The sequence below is a fragment of the Oreochromis aureus genome, linkage group 4, assembly GCF_013358895.1.
Source record: "Oreochromis aureus strain Israel breed Guangdong linkage group 4, ZZ_aureus, whole genome shotgun sequence".
Taxonomy (NCBI): domain Eukaryota; kingdom Metazoa; phylum Chordata; class Actinopteri; order Cichliformes; family Cichlidae; genus Oreochromis; species Oreochromis aureus.
Window position 1 is genome coordinate 22,128,655 of NC_052945.1, and position 15,479 is coordinate 22,144,133.

The window sequence follows — 15,479 nt, forward strand, 5'->3', positions numbered from 1 at the left end:
GCACTTTATGTGATGTTATTGGACAGTGGCTGTTGCTATAATCTCACATTATATCTGAGCATTGATTAATTATTGATTACCTTGAATAACAGAAGTAAAGACAAGGAGTCTTTAAGTTTTGTTCACCCAATTATTTTATTCAAGTGTTTGTTACTTATCATTTAAACCCACCATATTTAAACAGTTATGAGACTAGAACAAGAGTAAGTTTCTTAGAAAAACATCTTAAATTCATTCATGGTCTTTGAGCTCCTCCTCTGGTGGCTTCATGCTACAGTTGTTCAGGCCCTGAGAGGTTTTTGTTCAGGGGTCTTAACAGTTTGTGTTACTGTGACTCTCTGGCACAGTAATACACAGCAGAGTCTTCAGGCTGCATGTTCTGACCATTTAGAGTCACTGTGTTGCTTGAAGTGTCCAAGTCAATGCTGAACTTGCTCTTTAGTGAATCTTTATAGTAAGAGCCCCCAGTATTTTTCACCCCAATCCACTCCAGTCCTTTCCCTGCAGGCTGTCTGATCCAAGCTGTCCAGTAGCTGCCCAGAGAATAAGAGACTTGACAGGTGATGGTCAGATGCTGACCTGGCTGCAGTATAACAGAGGCTGGCTGTGTCAGTTGTTCACAGTTTACACCTGTGGAGAAAACATGTTGAATGTAGTAACAGTAAGAATCAGTCTGCTGTGGTCATAGTGTTTCTGTTCAGTGAGACTCACAGGATCCAGCAGCAGCAGCAGCAGAGCTACAGAGAACATGTTGGTGCTGAAGGTGATCTGATGGGAGCTTCTCATCTTCTGTGACTAACAGCATGATGTCAGACTTTATATCAGCCTGTGAGGAATTTTTATTTGCATGCAGATGGATGCCGACAGATTATAAGAGAAAACAGATCACACTGTGGCTGTCAGTATAAGTGAGAAACAATTTAGTACAAATGAAAGGATATATTATTTAAAAACCAATATAGTGTTGGATTTGTTTTTCTGAAAAAACAAAAAAAATCCTCTCAATTTAGACATGGCAGAAAAAAATATTTACATTTAAACATCCACCAAAAAAACTATTTATTGTAAAACTGTTCAACACAAAGGCTTCACAAAATCAATTTTATTGTAGTTCTGACTGTGTGAGTGAGTTAAACGTATTTTTAATTTGGGGGAAAATAAACTAAAATCAGTGTTTGACTTAGTTTGATGGGTGTTTGTACAGAGTTTCTTCCTCTTGTGTCACTGTGAGTATCAAGCATAATTATAAACAGCTGAATCCTCAGTGGTCAAGCTGTTCATTTGCAGATACACCTGCTTTCTGCTGTTTTCTCTGGAGATGAATGACTGAGAGTAGTAGCTGCCACTACTGTCTCTCCAGATTACAGCAATCCATTCCAGTCCTTTTCCAGCAGCCTGTCTGATCCAAGCAGCGTGTCTATTATCACTGAACCCTGAGTATGTACAGGTCAGTGTGTGGGAGTCTCCAGGCCTCTTAACCACAGATTCAGACTCAGTCAGTGTTTGACCCTCAGTACCTACAGAAATATTAACTCATTGTTGTGATCACATTTTTATCAAAAAAAATGTTTGTTTGTCCAACAGATTTATGTATCCTTACCAGCCAAGGTAGAAAACAAAATGAGGGAAACAACTAAACAGTTTGGTCTGATCATTGTAAAAGTCATTGTTGGTGTCCACTCTGCAGTCTGTGACTTTTACTCTGCAGATGAATATTTGAAGGCATTGGCCATATCAGTTTTGCATTGGCTTCTCCTACTCTACAAAAATACCTCTTTTTCACAAAGTGAGAAGCAGAAGCTGGAAAATGTATAAATCATATTTGTCTGTAATATGACTATGTACTATAAATAATTGTGATGCAGAATTTCTAATGATCAAAATGAACAACAAGACAGTGTGACTGAATTTACAATATGTATTTCTCCCTCTTTCCTCCCACCTAGTTTTACAAAATTATTTTACTGACAGCTTAGATATATACATTTATACTTCAATCACTATGCTTCACAAACCTTTAAATTATTCATAAGCAGATGCAGTTGCTGTCTGTGAAGATGGTAACTGCTGAGAGTAACATTCATTTCAATCAGAGTAGCACTGCACTACCTTTCCAGCAGCATGTCTGACTCAAGGGTTCCAGTAATGACTGTCAAACTCTCACTTTATACCCATCAGTCTCTGGGATTCTTCAGGCCTTTTGACCACTGGTTCACACTCAGTTAGGATTTAACAGTACCTACAAACAAACAAGCTAATTAGGGAAAAGTGAACCTTGTGTCAATTCCTCCATCTGTTAGAGAACCACACCTTAGCTCATGCAAAAATGTCAATAGCACTCATAATTTTTAAATTTTTTGCAGGAATTCATGAGCTGCAGCATGTCTGCGTATGTGTTCATCTTATTCTTCTGCTGTAATCTTTTGCTATTATGTCTGAATACTTGAATATGTGCTCTTACACTGCAAATATTAAGCAGCACACTTTTTAGTTTGTTAATTCCGTAAAGTCTAATAATATAGAATAAGAGGCTTTGAAGGCTTTGACTTAAATCTTAAATTCTAGTTTGGAGACATTTCATTAAAGACTTGCATTATAGTTGCTTATGTTATGTCTATATTTTGGGCACAAGCAAGTTTGATTAAACTTAGGCTTATCAAGTTAAGTTATGGGTGTAGCATATATCAGCATTTTTTAATTGTTTTTGAATAAAATTATTGTAATTTTCATATCTTCTTTATTTTTACTTTTTGAGTTTTCATTGTTATAGAAAGTACACAAGTCTTTTCTCATTTAACCACTCCAAAACCATAAATGGTCTAAAGGCTCCTCCTCTGGTGGCTTCTTGTTACAACTATTAGGGGGTCTTTGCTTTGTGTCTCTTGAGGACAATAATAAACAGTCCTCTGATGTTAAGCTGCTTTCTGTTGTTTCCCTTGGCGATGGTAAACTGGTGCTGAACTGCCGTGAGCATAATTTCTTACTACGACTATCTCGATCAAGAATAGTGACCCACTAAGGAATTTCCCCATTTATTTTTTTGAGTAAATTCACCCATAAATTCTTTAGTGGTCTAAGGGCTCCTCCTCTGGTGGCTTCATGCTACAATTGCTCAGCCACTAACAGGTTTTGTTCGGGCCTGCTGATGGTTTCTGTTACTGTGACTCTCTGGCACAGTAATACACAGCAGTGTCTTCAGGCTGCATATTCTGTCCATTTAGAGTCACTGTCTTGCTGGAAGAGTCTAGGCTGATACTGAACTTGTTCTTTAATGAATCTTTGTAGAGTGTGCTATGTCCAACACCTGACCCTCCAACCCACTCCAGTCCTTTCCCTGTAGGCTGTCTGATCCAAACTGTCCAGTAAGTGCTTATAAAATAAGTAACCTGACAATTGATGGTCAGACGTTGATCTGGCTGCTAAGTCACAGGGCCTGACTGTGTCAGCTGTTCACACTTTACACCTGTAAAGAGAGAAGCATATTTCAAATTGTGCAGTTAGAGATAAATTGGTTACTATGACAAATGCAAACCATGTGTGACAAATCCGGAGAAACTTACATGACCCAACTACTAACAGTAGCAGAGCTACAGAAAACATTGTTTATGCTGAGATTTCTGGTATCTCCAACCAAAAATATGTAGAGGTTTTTAAATTCAAATTCAAATTCAAATTTTATTTGTCACACACACACAACCATACACAGTATGACATAGGGGTGAAATGCTTGTAGCTGTACAATGCCCGACCATTAAATGACAGAAAAAAGTTTTACAGGATTTACAATTTACAGGTTACTACAAAATTTACAAATTAACTTAGAAATTTACAGTAAAAAATGTGCAAATAGCAGAAAGAGATTATAAAGATTATAAATTATAGGAAATGTGTGGTGGTGAGTGTGTTAATGTGATGTGTGTGGGAGAGTCCAGTCCTACACCTGGTTCAGGGCCCGAATAGCCTGGGGGAAGAAGCTCCTCCTCATTCTCTCTGTTTTGGCCTTAAGGGAGCGGAAGCGCTTCCCAGACCTCAACAGTGAGAAGAGTCCATTGTTGGGATGGGAGAGGTCCATCATAATCTTCCTAGCTTTGGACTTGCACCGCTTGGTGTAGATCATAGGTGTCAAACTCTGGCCCGCGGGCCAAATTTGGCCCGCAGCCTAATTACATTTGGCCCGCGAAGCCATACCAAATTACTATTAATACTGGCCTACTGGTATTATACAGCTAATATATATATTGTTTAGTATTAAGCTTTGCTTGTTCCATATTCAGTTTTTCAGCAAAACTTGTTTGAGTCCATAAGAAAAGATTCATTCTTATATCTGGAGGAAGATTTTTTTTCAATAAATATTAATGTTGGCCCGCGACTTTGTTCCAGTTTTGAATTTTGGCCCACTGTGTATTTGAGTTTGACACCCCTGGTGTAGATGGACAGCAGGTCAGGGAGCTCTGATTGAATGATGCGTTCGGCAAAGCGCACCACTCTTTGCAGATCTCGTCTGTCCTGCTTGGTGCTGTTCCCAAACCAGGTGCAGATGTTTCCCGTCAGGATGCTCTCGATGGTGCAGGAGTAAAAGTTCTTGAGCACCTTCAGTGGCAGATGGAAGTCTCTGAGTCTTCTGAGGAAGAAGAGACGCTGACGGGCTTTCTTAACCAGGGTGTTGATGTGACAGGACCATGACAGGTCCTGAGTGATGTGGACACCCAAGTATCAGAAACTGTCCACTCTCTCCACTGGCGTGCCACTGATGATGAGGGGTTTGTAATTCCTCGCCTGCTTTGTAGTGAAGTCCATGATCAGCTCCTTAGTCTTGCTGACGTTTAGGAGGAGGTTATTCTCCTGTCACCAGTTCTCCAGGTTCCTAATCTCCTCCAGGTAGGCCGTCTCGATGTTGTCGGAGATCAGGCCTACAACAACAGTGTCATCAGCAAACTGAACAATGGAGGTGGTGTCTGATGTGGCTACACAGTCATAAGTGTACAGTGAGTACAGCAGGGGGCTTAAAACACAGCCCTGAGGCACTCCAGTGCTGAGTGAGATGGAGGGGGAGACTTGTTTTCCCACCCTCACTGATTGGGGTCTGTCTGTGAGGAAGTTGAGGATCCACTGACACAGTGCTGAGCTGAGTCCTAGATCCGTCAACTTGGTGAAAAGCTTAGAGGGAATTATTGTGTTGAATGCTGAACTGTAGTCCACGAACAACATCCAAACATAATTCCCTCTGCCAGTGTCCAGGTGACTCAGGGATGTGTGGAGCAGGTGAGATATGGCATCGTCTGTGGAACGATTAGTCCGGTAAGCAAACTGAAGTGAGTCGATGGTGGCAGGAAGTGAAGAAGTGATGTGATCTCTCATCAGTCTTTCAAAACACTTCATCACAATTGAAGTCAGTGCTACTGGATGGTAGTCAATGTGGCAAGCGGGCTGTTGTTTCTTTGGAACAGGAACAATAATGAACTGTTTGAAGCACGTGGGAACCACTGCTTGGGCCAAGGAAAGGTTGAAGATCTCCGTGAACACCTGTGCTAGCTGGTCAGCACAGGCTCTCAGGACCCGGCCAGGGATTGCATCTGGTCCTGCTTCCTTCCTGGTGTTCACCCTCCTGAAGGTGTTCCTCACGGCATGCTCTGTGATGATGAATGCATTGTCTTCACTGGTGCACTCCGAGCGCACGCAGCCGTTTGTTGTTTTAATTGCTGCGGCGTCGAAGCGAGCATAAAACGTGTTCAGCTCATCAGCCAGTGAAGCATCGGCATTCATCATTGAAGAAGCTGGTCGTTTATAGTCCGTTATAGTCCGCAGTCCTTTCCACAGGCTCCTAGAGTCGCACTGTCGTAGCTGTGACTCTAGTTTTTCCCCGTAGCTCCGCTTTGCCTTTCTGACCGCGCTGCGCACGTTGTAGGACGCAGCCTTGTATAGGTCCATATTACCGGAGACGAGCCCTTCATTGTAGGCAGCGGTGCGAGTAGCGAGGAAGCTCACTGAGTTTGCATAGAATAAACCACACGAGGCATTATCTGGAGCCAACAGAAGGGTGACTGTTCTATTTTAAAAAAAAAATTTCATGATAACTTTGCCTAATATTTGTTTAATTGTATTCACACTTTCACAGCCCCCCACAATGAAAGTGAATATTAAACTACATTTTCCTAACTTTTTCTGCTCAAAGTTGTTCCATGCACTATCAGCAGGGATGGACCTGCACCTGTCTTTTCGTACATCTATAGCAGAGATTTGCAGGTGAAAAACTGTAACTGATATTTATTTGTTTTCCAGGGACCATGAACAAAAACATCTCCTGAGATAAGTGATGCTCCTAGCTAATTTCCATCTGCAGTCTCTGGTCAAACAACAAATAAAATATAAAAAAAATCACATTGTCATGGAAAAAATATTTTAAAATTAATGCAACTAATTTCCTCTCCGTGAATCGCTACCTTATCGTGGTGGAGGGGTTTGTGTGTCACAGGGATCCCAGGGGCTATGTTGTCTGGGGGCTTTTGCCCCCTGGTAGGGTCTCCCATGGCAAATTGGTCCTGGGTGAGGGACCAGACAAAGAGCGATTCAGAAGACCCGTATGAAAAGAACATCGAGGGAACAGTTTACCCTGCCCGGGATAGGTTACCGGGCCCCGCCCTGGAGCCAGGCCCGGGGAGGGTGCCCGAGGGCGAGCGTCTGGTGGCCGGGCCTTAGTCCATGGGGCCCGGCCGGGCACAGCCCGAAGAGGAGACATGGGCCCATCCTCCCGCAGGCCCACCACCCGCAGGAGGCGCCATAGGGGTCGGGTGCAATGTGTGTCGGGCGGCGGCCAGGAGCGGAGGCCCTGGCGGACCGATCCCCGGCTGCCAAGACTGGCAATAGGGACATGGAATGTCACCTCTCTGGTGGGGAAGGAGCCTGAGTTAGTGCGTGAGGTTGAGAAGTACCGCTAGATATAGTCGGGCTCACCTCACGCATGGCTTGGGCTCTGGAACTAGTCTCCTGGAGAGGGGCTGGACTCTGTCTCAGTCTGGAGTTGCCCCTGGTGAGAGGCGGCGGGCTGGGGTGGGTATTCTAATATCCCCCGGCTTACTGCCCGGTACGTTGGGGTTTTTCCCGGTGGATGAGAGGGTTTGTTCCCCGCGCCTCAGGGTCGGGGAACGGGTCCTGACTGTCATCTGCGCTTATGCGCCGAGTGGCAGTTCAGAGTACCCAGCCTTCTTAGAGAGTCCCTGGGGGTGCTGGAAGGTGCCCCACCTGGAGACTCTGTTGTCCTACTGGGAGACTTCAATGCTCACGTGGGTAACGACAGCGAGACCTGGAGGGGCGTGATTGGGAGGAACGGCCTCCCTGATCTGAACCCGAGTGGTGTTTTGTTATTGGACTTCTGTGCAAATCACAGTTTGGCCATAACGAACACCTTGTTCGAACATAAGAGTGTCCATAAGTGCACGTGGCACCAGGATGCTCTAGGCCGCAGGTCGATGATCGATTTTGTAATCGTATCACCAGACCTGCGACCATATGTTCTGGACACTCGGGTAAAGAGAGGGGCTGAGCTGTCAACTGATCACCACCTGGTGGTGAGTTGGATCAGGTGGTGGGGGAGGACGCTGGACAGACCCGGTGCACCTAAACGCGTAGTGAGGGTGTGCTGGGAACGTCTAGCAGAGGCCCCAGTCCGCGAGATCTTCAACGCACACCTCCGGCAGAGCTTCAACAACATTCCGAGGGAGACTGGGGACATTGAGTCCGAATGGACCATGTTCAGCGTCTCCATTGCCAGCTGCTGCATTGAGCTGCGGCCGCAAGGTGGTTGGTGCCTGCCGTGGTGGTAATCCCCGAACCAAATGGTGGACACCAGAGGTGAAGGGAGCCACCAGGCTGAAGAAGGAGTCCTATCGGGCTTGGTTAGCCTGTGGGACTCCAGAGGCAGCTGACAGGTATCAACAGGCCAAGCGGAATGCGGCTCGGGCAGTGGCTGAAGCAAAAACTCGGGTGTGGGAGGAGTTCGAGAGGCCATGGAAAAAGACTTTCGGACTGCCTCGAAGAGATTCTGGCAAACCGTCAGGCGTCTCAGGAGGGGAAAGCGGTGCTCTACCTGCACTGTGTATAGTGCTGGCGGTGCGCTGCTGACGCCGACTGAGAAAATTGTCAGACGGTGGAAGGAATACTGAGGACCTCCTTAATCCCACTGACACGTCTTCCGAGGAGGAAGCAGAGTCTGGGGATGAGGGGAATGACCCGCCAATTTCTGGGGTCGAGGTCACTGAGGCAGTTAAACAACTCCTCGGTGGCAGAGCCCCTGGTGTTGATGAGGTCCGCCCCGAGTTCCTGAAGGCTCTGGACGTTGTAGGGCTGTCCTGGTTGACACGCCTCTACAATGTTGCGTGGAGATCAGGGCAGTACCCTGGACTGGCAGACCGGGTGGTGGTCCCCATCTTCAAGAAGGGAGACCGGAGGGTGTGTTCCAACTACAGGGGATCACACTCCTCAGCCTCCCTGGGAAAGTCTATGCCAGGGTGCTGGAAAGGAGAGTTCGTCCGTTAGTCGAACCTCGGATACAGGAGGAACAATGCGGTTTTTCGCCCTGGTCGCGGAACACTGGACCAGCTCTTTATCCTCTCAAGGATACTTGAGGGTGCATGGGAGTTTGCCCAACCAGTCTACATGTGTTTTGTGGACTTGGAGAAGGCATTCGACCGTGTCCCTCGGGTGTCCTGTGGGAGGTGTTGCGGGAGTATGGGGTGTCTGGCCCACTGCTACGGGCCATTCGATCCCTATACAACCGTTGTAAGAGTTTGGTTCGCATTGCCGGCAATAAGTCGGACTCGTTTCCGGTGGGTGATGGGCTCCGCCAGGGCTGCCCTTTATCACCGATTCTGTTCATAATTTTTATGGACAGGATTTCTAGGCGCAGCCAAGTGGCGGAGGGCTTTCACTTGGTGGCCTCAGAATCTCATCTCTGCTTTTGCGGATGATGTGGTTCTGATGGCTTCATCGGGTGGGGCCTCCAGCTCGCACTGGAACAGTTCGCAGCCGAGTGTGAAGCAGCGGGAATGAGGATCAGCACCTCCAAATCTGAGGCCATGGTTCTCAGCCGGAAAAGGGTGGAGTGCCCACTCCGGGTCGGGATGAGTTCCTGCCCCAAGTGGAGGAGTTTAAGTATCTCGGGTCTTGTTCGCGAGTGATGGGAGAAGGAGCCGGAGATCGACAGACGGATTGGTGCTGCGGCTGCAGTGATGCGGACGCTGCACCGGTCCGTCGTGGTGAAGAGGGAGCTGAGTGTAAAAGCGAAGCTCTCAATTTACCGGTCGATCTACGTCCCGACCCTCACCTATGGCCACGAGCTGTGGGTAGTGACCGAAAGAACGAGATCGCGGATACAAGCGGCAGAAATGAGCTTCCTCCGAAGGGTGGCTGGCCTCTCCCTTAGAGATAGGGTGAGAAGTTCGGCCATCCGGGAGGGGCTCAGAGTAGAGCCGCTGCTCCTCCACATCGAAAGGAGCCAGTTGAGGTGGTTCGGGCATCTGACAAGGATGCCCCTGGGCGCCTCCTGGGTGAGGTGTTCGGGCATGTCCCACCGGGAGGAGGCCCAGGGCAGACCCAGGACGCGCTGGAGAGATTATATCTCTCGGCTAGCCTGGGAACGCCTTGGTGTTCCCCGGATGAGCTGGAGGAGGTGGCTGGGGAGAGGGAGGTCTGGGCTTCTCTGCTTAGGCTGCTGCCCCCGCGACCCGACCTCAGATAAAGCGGATGAGGATGGATGGATGGATGGACAATTCATGTAGTGTTATACTTATAATGTATAAGTGATAACTGTTAAATAGTCAAATTTAAAGTTAAAGTTAAATTAAACCCACAGGTGAAGTACTAAAGTCAGATGTTGTGTTGCTAACCTTGAGGATCAATCGATCTATCTATCTGATAGATAGATAGATAGATTGTATATCTATACATTGAATATGAAGAATATAAAAGACTTGTGAAATATAAATGTTGTGCCTGAATATTCATATACAGTGGTTTGCAAAAGTATTCGGCCCCCTTGAACTTTTCCACATTTTGTCACATTACAGCCACAAACATGAATCACTTTTAGTGGAATTCCACGTGAAAGACCAATACAAAGTGGTGTACACGTGAGAGGTGGAACGAAAATCATACATGATTCCAAACATTTTTTACAAGTTATTTATTTACAGTTATTTATTTTTTACAAATAAATAACTGCAAAGTGTGTAATTATTCAGCCCCCTGAGTCAATACTTTGTAGAACCACCTTTTGCTGCAATTACAGCTGCCAGTCTTTTAGGGTATGTCTCTACCAGCTTTGCACATCTAGAGACTGAAATCCTTGCCCATTCTTCTTTGCAAAACAGCTCCACAACTGCCCTGTGACGGCCTCAGAGGTTGTCTAAGAGAATATTGGGAGCAACAACACCATGAAGTCCAAAGAACACACCAGACAGGTCAGAGATAAAGTTATTGAGAAATTTAAAGCAGGCTTAGGTTACAAAAAGATTTCCCAAGCCTTGAACATCCCACGGAGCACTGTTCAAGCGATCATTCAGAAATGGAAGGAGTATGGCACAACTGTAAACCTACCAAAACAAGGCCGTCCACCTAAACTCACAGGCCGAACAAGGAGAGCGCTGATCAGAAATGCAGCCAAGAGGCCCATGGTGACTCTGGACGAGCTGCAGAGATCTACAGCTCAGGTGGGGGAATCTGTCCATAGGACAACTATTAGTCGTGCACTGCACAAAGTTGGCCTTTATGGAAGAGTGGCAAGAAGAAAGCCACTGTTAACAGAAAACCATAAGAAGTCCCATTTGCAGTTTGCCACAAGCCATGTGGGGGACACAGCAAACATGTGGAAGAAGGTGCTCTGGTCAGATGAGACCAAAATGGAACTTTTTGGCCAAAATGCAAAACGCTATGTGTGGCGGAAAACGAACACTGCACATCACTCTGAACACACCATCCCCACTGTCAAATATGGTGGTGGCAGCATCATGCTCTGGGGTGCTTCTCTTCAGCAGGGACAGGAAGCTGGTCAGAGTTGATGGGAAGATGGATGGAGCCAAATACAGGGCAATCTTGGAAGAAAACCTCTTGGAGTCTGCAAAAGACTTGAGACTGGGGCGGAGGTTCACGTTCCAGCAGGACAACGACCCTGAACATAAAGCCAGGGCAACAATGGAATGGTTTAAAACAAAACATATCCATGTGTTAGAATGGCCCAGTCAAAGTCCAGATCTAAATCCAATCGAGAATCTGTGGCAAGATCTGAAAACTGCTGTTCACAAACGCTGTCCATCTAATCTGACTGAGCTGGAGCTGTTTTGCAAAGAAGAATGGGCAAGGATTTCAGTCTCTAGATGTGCAAAGCTGGTAGAGACATACCCTAAAAGACTGGCAGCTGTAATTGCAGCAAAAGGTGGTTCTACAAAGTATTGACTCAGGGGCTGAATAATTACGCACACCCCACTTTGCAGTTATTTATTTGTAAAAATGTTTGGAATCATGTATGATTTTCGTTCCACTTCTCACGTGTACACCACTTTGTATTGGTCTTTCACGTGGAATTCCACTAAAAGTGATTCATGTTTGTGGCTGTAATGTGACAAAATGTGGAAAAGTTCAAGGGGGCCGAATACTTTTGCAAGCCACTGTATTTCTATATTTGGAATGAGCTCAAAAATGAGTACAGTAGGATTTTGTACAGCTTTTAAAATGACTTCAGTCACTGTGGCCTTCGAGCACAATAATAAACAGCAGAATCTTCAGTCTTCAGGCTGTTCATCTCTAGATACACCTGCTGTTTGTCATTGTCTCTGGAGATCATAAACCGACCTTGGACTGACTGAGAGTAGTATTTAGTGCTACCAGTTGGTTGAGTTAAATAAGCAATCCATTCCAGTGCTTTTCCAGGAGCCTGTCTCACCCAGACCATCTCATAGTCGCTGAATGTGAATCCAGAGGCTGTACATGTCAATGTGTGAGATTCTCCAGGCCTTTTAATTACTGGTTCAGATTCTGTCAAAGTCTGTCCATCAACACCTACAAACAAGAAAACAGAATATGAAATACGTCGATAACACAAAGAAAACTTTATTAAAGTACGATCAAACTCTTCACCTGCCCAGCAGAGAGTTAAAAGCAGCAGCCCTGTCATGCAGTCCATCATGTCAAACTGTGTGCACACTGCTCCAAGCAGTCAAATAAGTAGAGGTGAGATCAGAAAGTTTTACACTGACTCCTCCTACGGAAAAGAAAAGCTGTCTACATGTGTACTAGAATTATTCATGATGTGAGAACCTATTATTTTATTTAGACAGTAACAACATGAGGGCCAGGAACAAAATGAGTGTGCAGTAGTAATCTTCATTGCCTATGTCACCTCATATTTCAAAAGCTATGGGTGTTTATCTGTGCTTGAATGGTTTCTCTCTGGGTGTCATTAATTTGAAAAATCCCATCAGCCACTTGAATTTTGAATTTTTTTTAACTTGGCCATCATTTCCATCTTACCAAAGAATTTTGACCAGGGGATACTTTTTTGAGGTTTTCCAAACATGGTTAAAGACTTTAACCATAAGTAATTCAAATTTCTAATTTAACATTCTTTCAGCTGCACAAATTTCTGATCAGCCTGAAATTGCTCCAGCAGCTTGAAAAATATATTTCTATATTTCAGCAGAATTTAGTCAACTATACTATGTGTTCATACATAATTGACATTCACCACTTTTACTTTATTGCAAGTGCTTTTTCTGTGGAGATTTTTTTTTAACACTTTTGACAATAGAGAACAGGTTAGCGATGGCATGCCTGCTTCATGGAAACTCCAAAACTGAATTGTTGGAAATGAAAAAAACAAAAGCTGCATCACGACACTCTGAGGGTGCAACATCTGCATGCTTTGGAGCAGATTTTTTTACAAATGCTTTTATCCATCCATTATTATATAATAATAATAAAATAATTATAATAATCTGACAAACCATAGTTTGTCACCTAATTACAGGTGAAAGTAAATGACTACAATAAATCACTTATTGTAACATTTAGTTAAATATCTGTATTTAAGATGGAAAAACCCCTTTTTTTCAACAAATGAATAAGTTATGAAACCATATGTGACTATCACCACTATAATAATGTATCTTTTTTATATTATTTCCACATCAACTATTAATTTAAAGTAAACAAGAAGACCTAATTTGACTGATTGACTAATTTTACAGTATTGCAAACTTGTCATTAAAGGGAAAAGCAATTATTACACATTTCCATAAAAAAATTAACTTATTTTAAAAGTTAAACTAATATCAATATATTTATTTTATACTTGCTGAATTTGTGTTGTAAGACACAAAGTCAACTGGTGCTTTCATAGTGGGTTGGGTGTGATTCTCCACTGGCCCACTCAGGTCTTTGTAAAAAATAGTTTGTGTGGAGTTTTTGTACAGCCTCTCAGATTACTTGAAACACTGTGAGTCTCAGATAGGTCAGGCTGTTGCTGTTATCTCTGGTGATTTCTATACGTCCTCGCAGACTGCTTGAACAGTCAGTTCCACTTGCATCACTATAAACACGACCCATCCATTCAAGTCCTTGTCCTGCAGGTTGCCTAATCCACTGCATTTCACAGCAACTAAATGTAAAGCCAGATCCCCTACAGGAGAGACTCAGAGTCTCCCCGGGTCTTTTCACTACTGGACTTGAAGGAATGGATTCCATACTCTGACCTGTAACACCTAGAGAGAAATATTACAGGTGTCATCACTCAGTCCTGTCGAATAAAATAAACAAGAAAGAAACAAGATCACTCACAGGGCAGAGAAAGGGCAACAAGCAAGAGAGTAAGTGTGTCCATCATCCTGAGGCTGGGGATTTGACCTCTAATGATCCACAATTAGTGCAGGATAGAAGTACTCTACACAAATGGAAATTTTGCATCAGAGTCATGGGGAGGGAGGGGCACTTATCACAGCCAGTTATAGTTAAACTGAATCATACAATTTGTTTTGCTTTTTTTTTTGTGTGTGCGCTAATTATAATTTTAACCTCCTAAGACCCGAACTCTTCCATGGCATGCAATTTTAATTTCTCTTTGATATTTGGTCACATTGGGGCCTGATGAATGTAATAACAAAGAATTACCAGATTTTTTTTTTTTTACCTTATTTTTGATTTTAAGAAAAATAAGAGCCACATATGAGGATATTCATTTAAAATTTTGATAGAACAGTAGCAGTATAATGTCCCCGTAAGTGGGTATCAGGCCCTTGTAAAGCAAAATTCAGTATTTTGGTCTAAATAACCCAAAATGTGATGTCCACATATGCGGACGGCAGGTCCTAGGAGGTTAATTTTGTGCCGCTTTAGACAATGTGTATGATTTACCAACATTGTTTTTTTAAATTTCAAAGCAATGAAGTGTTGACAATATTTATTTTATGAGAACATGGCTTTTAAATACAGCTTTAGCAGAAATCATGCTGCAACCAAAAATATTTTAAAGCCATTTGCTATTTTTTTAATGCTAAATTTAATGGCCATTTAATTATAAATGAAAGTAAATTGTCAATAAGTAAACATGAAAAACACTGACAGATTAGAAACACGGGTATGTGGAGCTTTATAAACTTTCACTTCATTGAAGTCAAAACAACTTAAATCTTAAGTTCTATTTTGAAGACATTTCATTAAAGACTTGTATTATAATTGTTTATGTTATGTCTATATTTTGGGCAGAAGCGAGTTTGATTAAACTTGGGCCTATAAAGTTAGGCCTAATGGGTGTAGCATATATCAGCGTTTTTTAATTGTTTTTGAATAACATTATTGTAATTTTCACATTTTCTTTATTTTTATTTTTTGAGTTTTCATTGTTATAGAAACCAACCTAATTATTTCATTTTGATAATTGTTTATTCAATTATATCTGCTAAACTGCTTTAAAACATGTTTGCATATTATGTTTCTTGTCATTTAATCAAATTACTCTTATAAATATTCACTGGCTAACCTGCTCTCAATGACTGTCAATGATACATAAATTCTGTAAATCTGTAAAATTTAACAAGAAATATCTAAAATATTAAAAGCACAAAGCAAGAAACAAAAACAGTTCTTTAAACAAACATCTATATTTTCTCAATATTGCATAATTAGAAAACTAGACTTCCACTTCACACAACAGGCATGTGATACACACTTGTTTGAACTGTAATATAACATGACAACATAACAGTGAGAAACATACTGCTTATAAATGGATCATCACAATGAAGATAGGGTGTAACAGCAAAGGTACAATAAAATTATTAAAATGTCTATAATTTAGCTAAGTAGTAAAAATTCCTACACAGATTTTCCTCTGCCTCTGACATATGTCCTCCATACAGTAATACGAAAAAAACAAAAAAAACTAAAATCAATGAATCTAAGCTAAAACTAAGCATTATCGGAAAAAAAAAAAAAAC

At 43.1% G+C, this 15,479-nt stretch overlaps 1 pseudogene; it reads right to left on the reverse strand.

Moving 5' to 3' along the window:
* Positions 1-325: 325 nt before the first annotated feature.
* LOC116314824 lies at positions 326-772 on the reverse strand (annotated as a pseudogene).
* Positions 773-15,479: the final 14,707 nt, after the last annotated feature.